Here is a 19,881-nt window from a genome sequence, read left to right as displayed (position 1 = left end):
CGTGAATGTAATTTTAATGTTTATAAATAAAAATAATTCATCAGTCATCACTGAAAAAACTAATTATTTCCCTTTCTTGCTAATGGACTACACAATACAGAGGCTATCTCTCAGCACATTTATTTTTTCCTTAGGGGAAACTAAACTAAATTTGGTACTGCAAGTTGTTCAATTAATCTTTTGTAAATTAGACTCCACATATGAGTGAGATCATGTGCTTCTTGTCTTTCTGTGCTTGAAAGGGTTTATCTAAGAGAAGTTGAAAATAAAATGGTGGTTGTCAGAAGCTATGAAAAGTAAGGACTAGGGAGGTGGAGACTGATCACTGGTTATTAGTTTACAGTTGGGCGGGCAAATATTTTCAGAGAGTGTCAAAGAGTAGAGTGGCTATAGGTAATGGTAATGTACTGTATATTTCAAAACAGCTACAAGAAAAGATTTTGGAAGTTTTCATCATAAAGAAATATTAAATGTTTGCATGTATAGATAAGTTTAACCTGATTGAAATGTAACACAAGGTATACATGTATCAAAACACCACAGATACCTCAATATGTACAATTTTTACATTTAACACCACATGGAACTTCATTACCATGTACAACTTTTACACGTTCTGTGTCAGTTAAAAGTAAATTTAACTTAAATTTTAAAAATAATTTTTTCTTACAGACAATAATATTTTTCTTACAGATGTAAAAGAATGAAATTCTTTTACATCCTGTCCCTTATGTTGTATTTTAAGAAGATGAAACTTACTACCCAAATAGTACAATGGTTTCCTTTTTGAGGATTAAGCAAGAGTAGAGAATGACTTCCCTCTCTTTTGTTTTCCACCTGAGAAGGACTCTCTTTTTCTTTTTTTTTTTTTTGGTTTTTCTCCGGTACCGGGAACCAAACTCACGACCTTGCGCTTGCCAGGCAGGCGCTTTTGCCGCTGAGCTAAATCCCAGCCCCAGAAGGACTCTCTTAAAGGAGTGGTTGCATCTCTCTTAAAGGAATCCTTTTCCTGAAGATACAGAAGATACCTGTGCACAGGGGCCCCTTGTCCTATGAGAAATGGCAATTTTCCAGTTGAAAAGGCCTGGGAGTTCACACAGCTGATATGAATATTTAATGTGACCCAGACTTCAGCCGTTTTTAAAAGCTTAAACACTTAAGAAAATTCCACTCCAATTGAAAGTTTCTGCTGTCAATTTAGTCCCCACCAGCAGTCCCCCAAGGCCCCTGCACAACTAACTACATGTAATTGGTTTCCAGTAGCAGTACTTAACCAGATTTTCTCTTATGCCATATATTTTATTAAAACAGATTCTTAAAAATTTTATAGGGTATAACATCTAGTAGTTATTTTATAGTAAGAAGCTGTCTTGTTGCTTCTCTCTCACTGCTGAGACAAAATACCCGACAACCAAAATTAAGGAAGGAAAGGTTTATTTTAGCTCACAGTTTGTGGAGGTTTCAGTCTGTAATCAGCTGGCTCCAAGGCAGGGTGGCTTGTCACTGGGCAACATTTCAAGGCCGCACAAGACAGCAAAAGCAGCAAGAGCAAAAGTGGGGAAAACAAGCCTCTTTCCCTCCTTTATACTGTATGCCTGCTATCCGCCCACACCATCTCCATGCCCTCCTCTTCCACAGCCTCAGAACGTTTACAAGGTGAGGCCCCTGGCTCCCTGCTGAGTTAAATTTTAAACTTCTCAAATTGACAAAATGTATCAATCTATATAGAAGCTATTAGTCTCTTTTGTGATGTTTTTAAGAGCTGCACTGAGAGTACTGTGCTGTGGGATCCTCCTCATATTCAGGCTAAATCGCTCCATTTCATTCACACTGTTAGTGATTGCTAAAAATGCACCATCATAGACTAATCCATGGTATCTATTGTATTTTCTCTTTTTGCTAGCCTCATAAGCCCATGTCACAAAGAAATGATGAATAAGAGAGAATTGACAGTAGCTCCTAAAACATTTTACACTAGGGAGCTATTCACAAATCAATTCTTTGTTACATTATTCTAGAAATGTACTGCTGAATGGACATCAAGTTGATTATTTTGTGTTTCTAGAATCTATCTATATGCACTTTAAATTCAGAGTTTTGATCTGTCCCATCCTACAGTGTCAGCGGCTGAGCAGTTACAGATGCAGGCCACACTTGGTAACTTCAATCTTAAAATTTTAGGGATGAGATGGTTTGGAGACTTAATGACTGGCCTTCCATTGTCCTTGTCTCTGGTTCCCTCCACACTCCAATCCTTCTACACATTTCTGCTAGACAAATTTTAGGAATGCATAACTGAAATTCCAACACCTGTTCAAAGATTTTTAATATCTTTCTATCATCTGCCAAATTAAGTTCAGATTACTTCCTTTGGAATTTCCATGGGAAATATGTGAACAGGAATTTAGGAGGGTGAGGGTGCAATGTCAGAGAACACTTGCGCTGCAGAGGGGCAATGGGTAGGAGCAGACCACAGACTCTCTAAATATATCAACAACTGACCCACCAAATCTTCTCAGCTCTGTGGTTTTGCTCGGGGTGTTTCTTTCCCTAGGATGTGTTGTCCCTGTCTGTAAAAATTCAGTGTTAAATTCTATCATGATTTTTCTGTCCAGTTCAAACCCCTACTGTGCCTTGCTTATTCTTCTCAAACAGTTTATTTTATTCTTTTATTATGGTGGATATTTTCTTGCCTTGTTACTCCTTTGATCATGAAAGAAGATGAACATGCTTGGTAGAATCTGAGGATGACAGAAATTATATAGATATGATTCAGTGATTTCCAAAATCTAAAGCCACAGAGTTATCTGTATTACTTCATCTAATTAATTTCTCCTGGATATAGAAAATATGCATATGTGTATCACTCACAATTAGTTTCAATTATTTTCAACATTAATTACTGACAATGTGATCACAAAAATCTATTGTATTCTTATAAATTAGTGCAAGTCATCATTCTCTCCTTGATTGGTATAAAAATGAAAATCTGAAAATTTTTGGGAAAAATTTTGCTGACTACAAATTAAGACCCCAAGAACTTGAAAAAAGTCTTTTATTCAAAATATAACTGCTGTTTTAATGATAAATCAAACACTGAACATCTTAATTTTTATAATTATGTGTACAGACATTGATCCACTAATACCAACATTTTTGGATTTGATTTATGCTATGCCCACATCAGCAAAAGTAATGCAACAATTTATAATATCAATATATATAAAATTATGTTGATAAAAAAATTATGTTGATAAAAAATTATTATTTGTTATGTCTAAGAAACTAAAGAATCAAAAATAAATTTTCAGACGAGAAAAGATGAACATTACAATCACTTTAACTGAATCTTAAATTTAAGACTACAGTCCTCCCTTGCTATATAGTAGTTCACTTGTTGTGGTTTCACTGTATTGCAGGTTTTTAAAGAAAAATATATCTAATTCTATATCACAGAGTTTTTACTATATCGTGGAATTTTGCATTATATAGGTATTTATATAATATTTATGATTTTAATTATTTTTTACTAAAATTTTAAAACAATATAAAATATTACAAATGTTAAACATTAAAAATATTAAATCAAAATAAAATTCTGTACAGTATGTATTATATCAGCAGATGAATACCGTACTGTACACAATGGAAATGCAGTACGCCACTGCCAGCCCAAGCCTGGCAGAGCCACCTGGCACAACCTGCTCCCTGGCTCGCTTCCGCCCTCCATCCACACCTGCCCTGTCCTCCCCTCCTGCCCGCGGGGCTGAGTTGCCCGATTCCTCTGAGTGTCCCCAGGCGCCTCCCCAGTTGGAAGCCAAGGCTTTGGGAAGAAGGATCTCCCTGCGAAGGCGCGCAGGAGTATGGGAAGGGTTTATAAAGCCTTAAAATATATAAATTATAAAATAAATATAACGATGCTACATCACAGATTTTCACCTATCGTGGGGGTCTCTGGAATATAACTCCCACAATAGGTGAGAGATCTCTGTGCATTTCTCTCAACTAAGGCAATAGAGGAAATGTGATTCTCAATGTCTGACTATAAAGTATGCATGCACATCAGGAGATGTGACAAATGCTGTTCTATCATTGAACCCTGGAAGAAATTTAACACACTGATATAAAAATTTTGGATAATGGAACTACCTACTTATCAGATTATTCTTTATATAAACTAGAGAAGGAGATTTAAAAATATTTCGGTCTCCCATAGAATTCAGTATTCTATAAGATACTCATACAATACAAGCATTTTAGACATTGCTGCCTTATCTATTCCAACACAGAATTTATAGACCTTAAAGAAAAGGATGACCAACACTGGATGCCTCAAACTGTCTTCCTCAAACATCAGAATGTTATAGGAAACTTTCAACATCTTCTAGATAAAATAAATTCACAGATGTATTCTCTGACATGTGTCAAAAGTGCCAAAAGTTGATGATGTTGAGAAGAAAGGTGCATTCTGATTTTACATACAGGATGTGAAGATAGCAGAAATACTCTTCCACTGACAAAATTGGGATGTCTCATAGTTAATGTTAAAATTAGCTGACTGAGTATGAAATTACAGCTAATTAAAGATTATCAGTCTATATTTGAAGGTGATACACTGCTTTTAATTTTATACTGTAAACCATACAAAGAAATACATAGAATTTATTATTTAATGAACACATTTTGTTCTACAGCTTCTGTGTGCTCAGAAGTTTCCAAATTTTAATTTAAAAATCTTATCCTTAAAGTGCAATGAAAATATATATCATATATCTAAAACTCATTTTTATCTGAAGTAAGATGCAGCAAAAATATAGGAAACTCAGACAGAAAAAAAAAAACGTTTATCTTCCCATATTACCATAAAAATCAGAGTTTTAATCTTGCTAAGAGTGAAAAAACAACCTCTCACATGGTATGGTTGAAAAATACAGTGCACATTTAAATTTTCAAGTCTAAGTACTAATATAGTAAAAGATAGACTGCCATTAATCCCCTGAAAATAATCCCCTTTGTTTTAACGTCTTTTTTTTTTTTTTTTTCTTTTGGTACCAGGGATCAAACTCAGGACCTTAGGCTTGCCAGGCAGGCACTTGTGCCACTGAGCTATATCCCCTGCCTGACCTCCTTTGTTTTATTTATTTTTTATTTATTTATTTTTTCCCGGTATCAGGAATCGAACTCAGGACCTTATGCTTGCAAAGCAGGCTCTATGCTGCTGAGCTAAATTCCCAGCCCCTGCACCTTTGTTTTAAACACAAGAATCCCATTGTTCTTGACATTTTGAGGAGGTCTTCTTTTTTTGTCTTTTTTTTTTGTGGGGAGGGTATCCAAAATTGAACTCACGACTTCATGCTTGCCGGACAGGTGCTGTGCTGCTGAGCTACATCTGCAGTCCTTTCAGAAGCCTTCTTTGTGAATGTCTTTAGATGCACTGTTGTTGTTGCTTCCTTGCTTGTACCAATTGAAAACTTTTACCTCTCCTGGTTGTTTTAACTTCAGAGACAACCAGAAGTTGCACAGTGCCAAATCTAGTAAATCAGGTGGATGAGGACACACTGTAAAGGTTTTCTGAGCCTACTTTCTGTGGAAAGGCACTAGGCATCAACCTTCAACATATTTTTAATCACACCTTTTAAAGGCACAGGTTTCAGTACTACCCCTTCGCCACTAAGTGAACCTATTTGACTTTCAAATGCTGGTAGTAAAACAAATACATCTATAAAAGTCTTTCTATTGTTGTTTGCCCTCCTTTTATCTAGTTTTGATTTAAAGAGATAGCTGTCAAGTATTTTGTTCTCCCATCCCTTTATACTCCTAAAAATTATTTAGGATCACAAAAAACTTTTTTTATATGGGTTTTGTTTTTATGGGCAGTAAAATATTAGGCAGTAAAACTAAAAGAATTCAAATAAATTTTGACAAATTGTGAAAATATACAAGCACACATTCCATTAGCCACTTTAGCCTCTAGAATATTCCACTGTAACTTCGTGGCAGAGTGGGAGTAAAAAAGAGAAAACACTTTAGTATTCCTATGAAATTAGTTTTGATTTCATGAGGCCCCCTAAGCCTATGCCAGTGATACCCATAGATATTCACATCAAGCTTTGAAAACCACCAGGTTAGAAGAACTGTCACTAATAAAGGAAAAACAAATTAGAAGAAAAAACACAGATAGCAAAATGATCTGCAGTGTAAGCATGCACGTGAGTCTTAAAGCTGTCTGCTGGGAACAGGGGACTAACTGTTCTGGCGTGTAATACTGAGGACTGAGCCCAAAGCCCTGTGATGCTAGATGTGCTCTAAACCTGAGCCATATCCCCGCCTCTTTTTTATTTTATTTTGGGGCTTGATAAATTGCCTTGGCCTTGAACCTGCAGTCCTCCTGCCTCACCATCCTGAGCAGCTGGGATTACCGGCTATGCCACGGGATGCACATTATCTTGATGTACAACACGAGAAAACACACAAAAGGATGGCTATGGTGGAATGACTTACAACTTTTAGTTCTCTACCTTTTTAACCTCTTAGTTCTAGATGTAGGCAAATTGCACTTTCATCTAGTTTAAATTAGTTCTAGAACCAAGCCACAAGAAACTCTGAAGGCACACAGAACATAAGTCTTCCATCTGGCAACTGCTGATTTCATTGTTGTTGTTGTTATTACTATTATTATTATTGGTCGTTTTGAGACAGGGTCTTGCTATGCAGTTCAGGCTGGCCTTGAGCTCACTTTGTAGCCCAGGCTGGTTTCAAATTCATAGCAATCCTCCTGCCTCAGCCTCCTGAGTGCTGGGATTACAGGTATGTGTCACTACACCCAGCTTGTTGATTTCATTATAACTCATGGGATGTGTGTATTCTGTACAGCAGAGATGTCCTGTATAAAATGTTAAGGTAATCTATGGAATAGTAAAGGAAAATATTGCTAATTCTACTTATTTATTTTTTATCCTTCCTTTCCTTTTTTAGTATTTTTGATTAATATATCCCTATTTCACCTCACTCCCAGACCCTGGAAAACACCTTTCCACTCTAGTTCTACGAGTTCAACCTTTTTCAGATTCTATATATCAATGCGTTACTTGGTCTTCATCTTTTTATACCTGACTTATTTCCTGTAGCTTAATGTCCTCAAGGTTGCTTCAGGAGTTGTAAATTACAGGGTTTCCCCATTTATAAAGCAGAATAATAGAATAATATTCCATCGTGTGTGTATATGTACTCATAGTATAGTATAAATGATAGATAGGTAATCACATTTTTCTTTATCCATTCATCTATTTACAGATACCTAGCTTAAAACTGTATTCCTTGGCAATTACAAATAATGTCATGATGAACTGGATATGCACATATTTCTTCAACATACCAGCTTGATTAATTTTGGATATATACCCAGAAGAGGTGTTACTGCACCACATGGCACTTTTATTTTTAATTTGTTAAGGAATCACCATATTGCCCATGCTACATATGGCTTTACCAATGTGCATTCCACCAATAGAAGATAGGGGTTCCCTATTCTCCGTATCACTGACAGTGCAAGTTTGTTTTGTCTTTTTGACAGTAGCCATTCTCATAAATGTAAGTAGTTTCCAATTATGACTTTGATAATTAGTGACACTAATTTTTTTATATATATATTTGTTACTAAGAAATGTCTTTGCCCATTTTTTAATCAGGTTCTTTTCTGGTTATGGAATTGTTTGAGTTCCATGTGTACTCTGGATATTAACTTCTTATGAGATATATGGTTTGCAAATACTGTCTCTCATTCAGTAAGTTGTCTTTTCACTCTATTCTTTCTTTTTTGGTGCACTTACGTGCAGTTTCCTTTCTTGCGCAATTTGAAAATAAGGTCTTATTTTTCTATTTTTGCTTCTGTTTTCTATATTTGGTGACCTAGCCAAGAAAAAAAAATTATTGTCCAGACCAATTTCAAGTAGCTTTTTCCTCATGTTTTTCTTCTAGTTGTTTTAAAACTGTACATTTATAAGTTTATGCTTTAAAGTCTCACATTTAAAACTTTAACCCATTTTCAGTTGACTTTTGTATACGGTATGAGATAAGATGATTTGATTCTTCTTCATGTGGATATTCAATTTTTTCAACTTTGTTTGTTGAAGTCACTATCATTTTCCCATTGAGCGTTTTGGCTCCTTTGTTGAAGATCAACTGACTGTAAGTATACGGATTTATTTCTAATCTATTCAGTAGCTTACCTTTTAATAACTCTTATTTTTTTAATGCATTAGTTCAGAATCATATGTATGTAAAATATGAAGAAAGATAAATATATCAGGAAAAATTATTTTATTAATGGGGTGTGTAAAGTGATTTGCAGACACATTCTACTCTGTTAAAATATTTTAACTAAATTAAATCAATATTATTGACAAAACCAAATATTAGTGAAAATCTGATACATTCTTCTTTCATAGTTTGGTACTAGTATATATTAGTGTGCCACTTTGGAATAGTATATCGTACTGTATATAAAAATTAAATATATGTGTCCTTTATGACCCTGAAACTTTTTATAAGACATATGCTGAAGAGGAATAAAGGCAGAAACATACTAAAGATAAGCTCAAGAATATTTTCATTAATTTTACAAAAAGCAGGTCAACTGAAAAGTCTCCAAAAAGGAAATTATCCAAATGCCCATTGGCAGGAAAATGGATGGGCAAATTGTGGCATATTTATGTAGCAGAATACTGCAAAGTAATAAAGAAGAATGACCTACTGATATACAAAGATAACACTTGTAGACATAATGTTGAAAAAGTTAAACCCAGAAACAAAACAGTACAAGCTAAATGATTCCATTAATTTAAGTGAAAAACAGCACCAATCTATAGTGGTAGAACCCACAACCGTGGATACTTTTGCCAGAGTAGCCTAACTGGGAAAGGGCTCAGGAAAAATTTTTAGGGGACTGGAACTGTTGTATATCTTGATTTTGGTATTGTTTACATGAAGATGTAAATATGCAAGAATTCATTGATCTGTACTTTTAGGATTTGTGTACTTTACTATGCATATTATCTTCTGTAATAATAAACAAATTATTTCAAAAGTCATAACCATGTGTTTAAGACACATCCAATTTAATTTTTTACCATTTGAACTACAAAGGACCAGTGGAAAACTCCTTCATGAACAAGAAAGTTCAATATTAGAATTTCATCTTAACACCAAATCACAGGTTTCTTTTTTAAAGTCACAAATCAGTCTCGCTTTCCTCTGGAATCTTTCCCTAACATCTACCTGTTCCACTGTCTGAGAATAATCTGATTAGTTCCTGCTCTGCAGCCACGGCAAGTGAACATGAATGACTGTGTGTGCTACCTTTTATTCTAATGCAGTTTTAGCACACCCACTCCCTTGTCTTCCCTCACAAAGCTAAGAGTCCTTCACACTCGGGCAAAGCCAGTGGATGGTGATGTCAAAGACAGTCACCAATAGCTTGGAAAGTTTTTATATTAAATAACATGGAAGGAAGTCATAGTAAATTAAGAGCTACACTTAAAATATATATAAAGTAGATATATATATAGTATATAAATATATATGTGTATTGAACAAAATTAGGTAACAGTGGAACATATAAAGGAAAATACTAAGTAATATCCTCAAAGAGGTTATCAGTAGGTGTTTCACATTAGATATCTCCAAAAGATGGTACTACAATGGTTTCCTTTCCTGTTTTTTTTTTTTAATTTTTGTGAAATGGATGCTATAATAATCATCAAAATGAAATTTTGAAAACAGTTCATTCTTTCTTAAATAGCCATTTGAAGGCCACATAAAGCATACCATCTATGCTTCCACTGTCATGGTAATGATATTTTAAATATTCAGTGATTATGAGTTTAGTGTTGGCTTCAGCTCTCCTCGAGTTATGTTTTTTCCTCAGATAACAGGATCATCAGTTACAGTGTAATTCCAGGGTGGTTCATCCCCTGATTCTGTCTTAAGCATAGATTTTCAGCTTCACAAAACTTCACAAAAGCTCATCCTATGTACCTGGGAATCCGCATAGCTTTTCCCTGCTTTGCATTCCGGCTCCCTCACCAACACTGCACCGCAGCCATGCACTCCGGATTCTGGTGTCCCCTCCTGATTCTCTCAAACACCACCTTTATTTATTTTATTGCACTGAGATTCAGCTCACTCTGGATAGTAAAATTTAAAGGTGTTGGTGGCAGCATGACAGGCAAGACAGGTGAGACCAAAATAAGGAAAACAGGCAGATTTTTGGATGCAAATAGTGAGGTACAAGGAAATGTGGGCATAGCGGAGCTTGGGGACAAAGCCAGATGTGAAGGAAGAATCTGTTGATGATGTGACTTTCTGAGAACAAACATCTAAGACCTGAGTAAGACCAATCGAACAAAGTCGCTAATCCCAGAATCTGTTGTGAGTACCTTGGTTTTAATTTGTAGGACTGAAGAATCTTTCTAAGGATGGAGAAAGCCTGTCACTGCACTCTTCGGAGAAAAACAGAGAGCCCTGGCATAGGGGGCAGGTGGGTGGGGTAGCTGATGGTCACTCCAAAAAGTCTCCACAGTCCAAAGAAGATAACTGGCCTTCTAACCTATGTAAAGATGAGAATTTCATCTAAGAATAAAAATAATGGTCACGTTATTTCTTTATTGACAACTTATAAGCACTCTCTATATTTTTAGCATAGCATAACTAAAGTTCTACTGCTTAATTGAAATCTTCCTTGGCATAGATGTTCTATTAATTATATATACATAAAAAGTACATTTTTAAATGGCCTGATTATCAGGAATTTAAAGAAAAATCTTCTCCTAGCTATTTTTAAAATGGCTTTTTAAAACCTCAGACTACTTTCACATGTGGATAAATACGCATATACAAACACATATGTTTATTGTACTCTAATGCCAAATGTTAGGAACTTCTCTAGAACTTTTTCTAATAGTGGAAACGCACTCCAAGATATACACTTTTTCCATATTCAGCACATGACATTAAATTCCATAAAAATGATAGATACTGCCCTATTAGTCTTTTCCTTGTATTACTAATTTTCAGAAAGTTGGTCTAGCAAAACTAATAGAACAAAGACTTTGAGATGGGATCTGTTTTGAATCTACCTGGATAATGCTGGGCAAGTTACTAACCTTGATGACTTTAGTTAGCCCCTCCGGGAAATAGAGAAGGATTGTGTCAAAATTAAATGAGGCAATGCGCTGAGTGGCAGGAGCTGGACCCTGGTCTTCACTACTCTGAAAACACACACAGTGTGGAAGTGTTCACAACCAGGTCTCTAATCGTGTCAGGGAGCAGCAGGCCTGGGCTTCCTGTGTGTTAGCGTCCTGTATCTGAGACAGCAGACAGTCAGGACTGTCTGATTCAGAAGTACCCAGGCGACCAAAAAGCCAGATTCCCAGCTTTTCTTAACAATGTACATGGTTACAAGACATATTGGTAAATAAATAAAAATTATCTTTGTTTCAAGCAAAACAGAACAAAAGGAACCTAGGATCTATGATGTTCTTTCCACCTCTTTACAATCTTTCTCTAAACAAACGAATGGATATACTCTTCTCTTCCCAGGACAGAAACAAAAGTGCAAGATAAGATCCTTGCTACAGAAAACTCACCCTAATACTTACTTTGCCCTCAGCAGCATTTCCTCATCTCCAATCCAAATTCTGTCTCAGATTTCTTGCCAACTATGAAGTTTGCTTCTATAATATGGAGAGAAATCTAGGGCACTGGGACCCAAGAAACATCTTTTCTTCATTTCCCCAATAAGTTGTAGATTCCTGCTAAATTTCTTCATTACAATAATTTTCCTTAGGAAAAAGAACTATCTCAAGATGCCATAGTGTTTGACATACACAACAGCTTCCAAATATAGGACTGCAAGTAAGTAGGCTCATGGAGAATGAGATGGAAATAAAGTAAGCCTCACCGCGGGAAAACTTTATAAGATTCAAAGTGACAACCAAACGGGAAAATATTAAACAGCTTCATCGCATCAGTTTAGCTTTTAAATACAGTATCAGAATGTGGAGGACCATATCCTCGGGATTATGGTGAGTAAAAGTTAGCCTAAAATCTTCAGAGAGATTCCTCTTTTGAAGCCCAGGCCCAGGCAGAGGCAGAGGCAGAGGCAGAGGCAGAGGCAGAAGCAGAAAAATAGGTCAGTGTGCGAACTCCCTTAGCTGGGGCCCTGTCTTCCCTGAACCAATAGGACTATGGACATGGAATCAATTACAGGTTCAAACAGATTTTTAGCTACACATTTAATGTCAAGTATTTAATTATTTTCAAGGATTGGACAAATAATGAGATAAGAGTGTCTATATATGAAATATACAGGTGAATAATTTTTGAAAACTGCCACATTATTACACAAATATCTGAGATAACATTGTTCTTTTTAAAAAAAGGATCCATATAGGGATATCTGTGCAATTACTAGATGATAACATGAAATTAATTGTCACTTTTATATTTACATGTTCCTTGTATCACCTTTAATGAGAATGGATCTGATATAACAAATTGGCCCATAAGCAGACATTCTTGAAAATGGAGTGAGAAAGTACCTATTTATTCTTCACCTTATTTTCCTTCAAATTAGAACCGTGCCAGCTTTGTCAAGCTTAATTTTAATGCAGCTTTCACAGTCTTCCAGAAAATCCCTATTAAACTCAAAGTTTAGAAGCTTAATAGGTCTGTCACTTATTCTTTAAAAATTAAAAAAAGATCAAAAATTCCTCAAGCTGCTTTATATGCATTTTCCTTTTTCCATCTCTCCCTGTAAATTATGCGAGAAAAATCTGCACAAAGAATCAAGGTTTTGGTTTTCCAGAAATGTGATCTCAATAAGTTGATTTAGGGTGTTTGGTTTTCCTTACCCTTATCCAGTTTGTGTCCAAACAGCAGCACTGTATTTTGATGTTTTTCAGGCCAAAGAGTACAAGGGATATTTCATACATATCCCAACAGTTCATCTCCTTAAAAGACTAAGGAACACAGCCTAAGCAAGAATACATTCTGCTGTGGATCACAACCTGCGCTTACAGAGCTCATGGGCGGAAGGATGGAAAAGGGTCACAAACACAGTGCTTGAATGGCTGCAGAATCTTAAACTCTCAGTCATTTCACATCCATTTTGGAAATAATGACACCTGTTTACAGACAAGAGTGGACTTCCAAACAACTGAAAGCCCTCTAGTCTGAGTTTTATGTAATTCTAAGACATCATCATCATTTATTTTTATTTTTATTTGCAGTAGTAGGGATTAAAACCAGTGTCTTCGTATTGAGCTACAACTACAACTCTTTTTTATTTATTATTTTGAGACAGGGTCTCACTAAGCTGCTAAATAATCCAAATTGTGCTTGAACTTTGTGGTGGATTGACCACTGGTGGTCAACTTATAGCCCCCAGCTGAAATGAGTAACCGTGGGCTGGACATGGGAGCACCTGGAGACTGCTACCAGCAGCATAAGAGGCAGAACTGGAGAAGAAGTTAGGCTGTTGGGAGCTGAGAGAAGTTGTAAAGACCTTGTCATGCTGGTTTTCCTGATGAACTTGGCTGTTCTCATCATCCAAGGAGCTTGAGACCTGTTGTCACTGAGAATGGCTTTGGTTCACTTTGGGGGAAGCTCTGGTCCTACTCTGAGCATTGCTTCCTGGCTCCAGAAGGGAAGATGGTGCACAACCCAGTCTCCTTGAGAAGCTTTGTTGCTAAGGATGGCTGCGGTACCTTATGGGGAAGCTGTGGTTCTTATTTTGCACATCGCTTTCTGGCTTCAGTGCACATCCCTCAGCCTGCTAGCACAGATCCTTCGTCCCACTGGCACAGACTTTCTAGATTCCACCACCAACCTTTGGGCCTTCCCAGTGCAGATCCATGAAACAGGCCTGTATGAGATATTGTCATGGGCTCTAGGCCTCCAACTGAACTCATAGGAGGCACTGTTACGGGCTCTAGGTCTTCCACTGGACTCATGTAGGACATTATCATGGGATCCAGGCCCTCAGCTGGATTCTTGGTCTATGGTGTGTGCACAGTTTTCCTGCACTTCCTGCATATGATTCTTTGGGTGACTATTACAAATAATCTTATAAAATATGTGTCCTGTATTGTATTGTTCACCTTGCAATATCCCCCAAACCAACATAAAATTGGTACCGGCAGTGTAGCATCAGGATCCTTACGGATAGGTATGGAGAAGTCATTTGCCAAGTCAATAGCTGAACACCAATTACTAGGAGATATATTAATCTTCTTAAGGAAGAAAACCACATCTAGTACCACAGCAGCAATCAGAGTCACCACTTAATTCTGTTTACAGTAACCTACCATCACTCTCCAAGACCCATCTGTCTTCTGCACATACCATATGGGAGAATTAAATGGAGATACTGTGGGGAAAACCACCCCTGCATCCTTGAAGTCCTTGATGGGGGCACTTATCTCTGGAATCCCTCCGGGAATGTGGTACTGCTTTTGGTTTACTGTTTTACCAGGCAAAGGCAACTCCAGTGGTTTCCATTTGGCCTTCCCAACCATAATAGCCCTCAGGCTACAGGTCAGGGAACAAGTGTGAGGATTCTGCCAAGTACTAAGCACATCTATCCCGATTATACATTCTGGAACAGGGGAAATGACTACAGGATGCATTTGAGGACATACTGGACCCACAATGAGTTGGACCTTTGCTAAAACTCCATTGATCACCTGACCTCCATGGGCCCCTACTCTTACTGCAGGACCACAATGACGTTTTGGATCCCGTGGAATCAGTGTTAGTTCAGAACCAGTGTCCAGTGGTGCCCGAAATGTCTGATCATTCCTCTTTCCCCAATGTATAGTCACTTGGGCAAAGGGACGTAGGTCCCTCTGGGGAAGGATGGGAGGAACTTTGACTTTGTATCTTGTGTTATATCTGTTTCTCAAGTAAAACCCTGACTGATACAAACTTGCAATCCTCTAGCTTTAGCTTTTCAGAGTTTTGGAATTACTGACATGTACCACCTTACCCGACTCAATAAATTTTAAGCTACTGCTGAGCATTTATTCCTGAGAACATGCTCCAGACACAGGAGGGATGTGAAAGGGAGGAAAGTATTACTGAAGTATGTAGTCATTTTCTCTCTCTGTGGAGGATACGACCAATTTAACAAGAACCTTAAAAAATATACCATAGAAATTGTGAGCTACTGGAAGGTGTGTTTAATCAAGATTGTGGAGAATTTGATCCTGAAGATTTTGAACAAAAGGTAGTTGACATTCAAAGATAGCTGAATTTCAGGCTTTTCCTGGGATCTAAGAGCTGGATCATTATATCACCAATTTTCTGGATGACACAGGGCTAAACTCACATTTGTAAGTCCAATTTTTCCATCAGTAAAGTGCATAAACCTTAATATTCCCTAAAACATTGTATTTTACTCAATTAACTCTAAATTCCTCCTCAACTATATCTTTGCAAGTATTATATAAAGTAACCAAAAAAATCAAAATGAATGTGGCTTTTGGGTTGAGTTATAAAAAATTGAAATTCTTGGGTTTTAAGATTGGATCAGAGAAGAAAACAAAGCTTTTAAGGGATTTACACATTTCATTTATATCACATCTTAGATTTTCTACCCCTAAGATCATTTCATCCTTGTTAGTAGATCAGACCAGAGATGTAGATGCACCCTCTGCCAGTAGTGCGTATGACAATAATCATCAAATGACAACAATGTAAAGCACTCAATGATCATCGCATATATGGCTTTTATTGGATTGAGATAAAGACCATCTATTCCAATTTTCTGTGGAGTTTTTATCATGAATGAGTGCTGCACTTTATCAAAAGTTTTTTTTTTGCATGTATTGACATAATGCAAAGATCATGTGATTTTTGTCTTTGGCTCTGTTAATATGGTGTATTGCATTTATTGAACCATCTCTGCATTCCTGGTATAAATTCCACCTGATTGTGGTGAATAGCCTTCTTGATGATTTTTTGAATTCTGTTTGCTAGTATCTTATTGATGATTTCTGTATCTGTACTTGTTAGGGAGACTGGCCTGTAGTTCTCTTTTTTGGTTGGATCTTTTTTTGATTTTGGTAACAGGGTAATACTTGCTTCCAGGAATGAGTTAAGGAGTATTGCTTCCCTTTCAATTTCATTAAAGATGCTGAAGAATATTGGCATTAAATCTTCTCTAAATTTCTAGTAGAATTCCACAGTGAATTCATCAGGACCTGCCCTTTTCCTTTGTTGATAGGTTTTAAGCCAACATCATATGAAATGGACAAAAGCTGAAAGCTTTCACTCTAAAATCAGGAACAAGACAAGGATATCCACTATCATCACTCTTATTCAACATAGTTCAGTACACATTAGTCAGGGCAATTAGACAAGAGAGGTAAATAAAAGGAATAAAGATAGAAAAGAAAGAAGTTTAACTATCATTATGCGCAGATGACATGATATTCTACATAGAAGACCCCCAAAACTCCAAAGAAACACTTCAAAGAATCAACAACAAGGATTTCATCTTATTAAAGAGCATTTGCACATCCAGAGAAATCACCAATACAATGAAAAGAAAACCCACAGAGTAAGAAAAAAAATTAGTTAACTGTCCTTCAAAGGACTTATATCTAGAGCATACAAAGAATTGAAAAAAGTCAGAACCCTAAATTCAAAGACCCAATCCAAAACTGGATATCTGAGATGAACACACACTTCTCAGATGAAAAAATACAAATAGCAAATAAATATATGAAAAAATGTTCAACATTGGAGAGATGCAATTTAAAACAATACTAAGATTCCATCTCACCCCAATAAGAATGGCTACCATCAAGAAAGCAATCAAGAACAAATGCTGGAGGGACTGTGGGGAAAAAAGAACACTTCTCCACTGTTGGTGGCAATGCAGACTGGTATAACCACTTGAAAGTCAGTGTGAAGATTCCTCAAAAAACTAGGATTAGAGGTCCCATTCAACCCAGTTATTCCCCTTCTGGGTGTTTTCCCAGAAGAATTAAAAATGTCATACCACAGAGATATATGTGCACCCATGTTTATAGCAGCACAATTTGCAATAGCTAAATCTTGGAAACAACTCAAATGCTCATCAACCAAGGAATGCACAAAAAAGATGTGGTAATTTTTTTAAGTGGAGCTATTTAAATTTTATTTTAAAGAGAGTAGTAAATGAGAAACAAACAAACAAAAAAATAGAACAATAGCAGCATACCAGTATCACAAACATAAACAAACCAGAGCAAGAACATTTAAAGTGATACAGGGTTTCAAGACAAAATAATATGAATAAACAGTGGTTGCTATATTACATATCACTATCCTCAACTACATTGCTCACATTACCAGATGTAAGAATGGAAGATTGTTCAAACCATTAAAGAGAATAAGAAAATAATTATTAGATAAAACATTAGAGATAATACAGGGTTTCACTGGACAAGATGGTAGGAATTCCCAATGGTAATTCCATTGCATACTGTTACCTTCAAATCACTTGCTCAGATTACCAGACATAAGCATGCAAAATTGATCAGAATATGAAAAATTTTAAGCATTAACTATTCCTTTCAATACACCATCAGACATCAGCAATACAGTTAGTGCAGCTATTTACATATATACTTATATTTTGCCTTCCTTCTTTCTTTTTTCTTCTTTCCCTCATCCCAGTCATTCCTTTCTTTGAGCAATTTCTTTATCTTTCGTATCATCTATTGTATGTTTTGAGTTTTACTTATTCTTTTAGGTTCCTACACCAAGGAGACAATATGAAGTTTACACATGTGGGTCTGATTTATTTCACTTATGAGTCCAGAAGATGTGGTATTTTTATACAATGGAGTAGTACTCAGCTATAAAAAAGGATAAGCAAGACATTTATGGGGAAATGGATGCAACTTGAGTCCATACTCATAAGTGAAATAAATCAGTCTCACATGTATAAACATTGTATTTTCTCCCTAGGGTAAGAGGCTGAAAGAGTAAATAAGCCCAAAAATGTACATTGTGAAATGGGAAAAAACTGTTCAAAGGAAAGAGAAACTGGAATAGAGGAAAGGAGAGAGGAAGGATTGAAAAAGGAAAATAAAATACACACACACACACACACACACACACACACACACACGGTAGTTAAGATAGTTCTACTCCTAATTGCTATAAGTTCATTGAAAGGAAAGATTTATGCTTGTTTTTCAATCAATTTTTCATGCTTCTATCTTGTAATATGAATAACTATTTTAAGGATAACAATACACAATGTACTAACCATTGTTATTCTCTTACAATCTTGTTTTGAAACTTTATACCATTGTTTTTATTATTTATTTTCTTTTCTTTGAAATAAAAAAAGAATCTCAGCAGAAGTTGGTTTACTTATGGACCTCAGGTGGAATTTGGAGGGTTATCTTCTCTGACTTTATATCCTCAGAGTCAAGGTGATTCTTATATCAAATGATAGTTTGAAATTTCAATAACAAGGTCATACATATTTTCCTAGCACTAATGACCTTTCCAATAAGCACATGTAAATAGCATATTTAACTGGACATATGTTCACGTCTTGTTTTTTTAGAGAACAGGGAGGAAAAACCAACTGAGCTTGGGGCCAAATCTCTGTGATGGAAACAAGGAAGGAGAAGGTTTCACACAGCACCAAAATCTAGAGTTGTTTTGTTTGTTTTTAACAAGGGAACTATGTAGGATGAAAGGACGTAATGTGTGAGTTGATGACTAAGACTATCCATTTCCCTTTCAGCTCAAGAAAAGGAAATCAGGGATTTGTAAATGTTTTGAGAGATACCAGGTTCCGTTTTCTGCCATAGCAGCCATACCAGCATGTTACTCCTTAGATCACTGCAGGAAATTTCCCCTCAAAGAGAGGAACCTCTTGTTATAATCTGTACTGAGAGGAAGAATGGAGCACACGAGAAAGTGGAAAACCACTTTGTGACTGTAAGAAAGAGAATATGAGCCTGAGAAACAAAATAGAGCATGAGATAAGCTAGAGAATTTGGCCATGGCCAGGGCTTGGACAACAGTGTTAAGGGCCTAGGCAGGCTTTCTTCTAGGCTCAAGAGGGAGCCATAGAAAGGTCTTATGCAAGAGCCAGGCATGGTGGAGCAAGCCTGTAACTCCAGCACTCAGAAGGCTGAGGCAGGTGGATCATCGGGAGTTCGAGACCAGCCTGGGCTACAAAGTGAGTTCAAGGCCAGCCTGAACTGCACAGTGAGACCCTGTCTCAATAAGACAAAAAAAAAGAAAGGTCTATGCAGAAGAGATTGCACTAGCATTGGCACCCTTACAAAATCACTCTCTAATGGGTAACAAAAAGGTTTTTCAAGGATCCATAATATCCACTGAGTAGCTTAAAATTCCCAGTTCCTACTGTGTGGTGTTTTTTTCAGTGAATCAAGTAATATAAGTAGAAGTCCACCATTATCAGTGTCATCATCATCATAGTTTGAGGCCCATAGAAATTCTGGTTTTTACAAGCATCTCAGTGGTCCCAGAGGTACATTCTAACGTTCCTCTGGGTAGAGACACTACTACCAGAAGTAGCACCAGAGAATATGCTCAGAGTAAATAAACACGTTGATCATGAGTTATGGGACTCATTTTTCAGAATCCATCTTAAAAACAACAACATTTTTCATTAGCCAGAGATGATGGAAAATGTAGGAGACTAGCGAAATTGTTGTTGTTGGACCTATAGCAATTGTGTCATGCTTAGAAGCACTGCCCATTGACGCTTTCTTTCTTTCTACCTTTCTTTCTTTCTTTCTTCCTTCCTTCCTTCCTTCCTTCCTTCCTTCCTTCCTTCCTTCC

At 36.5% G+C, this 19,881-nt stretch overlaps 1 protein-coding gene and 1 pseudogene across 2 annotated transcripts in view; one reads left to right on the top strand and one right to left on the bottom strand.

Annotated features, from left to right (window-relative positions):
• The window catches only part of Prkg1 (protein kinase, cGMP-dependent, type I), a 1,159,533-nt gene that overhangs the window by 391,299 nt on the left and 748,353 nt on the right, over window positions 1–19,881 (bottom strand). The window lies entirely within an intron of this gene.
• LOC102012453 overlaps window positions 3,646–19,881 on the top strand; it is a 20,435-nt pseudogene continuing 4,199 nt past the window's right edge.

The sequence above is a fragment of the Chinchilla lanigera genome, unplaced genomic scaffold (assembly GCF_000276665.1).
Source record: "Chinchilla lanigera isolate Chin_1 unplaced genomic scaffold, ChiLan1.0 scaffold00024, whole genome shotgun sequence".
NCBI lineage: Eukaryota > Metazoa > Chordata > Mammalia > Rodentia > Chinchillidae > Chinchilla > Chinchilla lanigera.
This window is presented reverse-complemented; position numbering and strand designations above follow the sequence as displayed.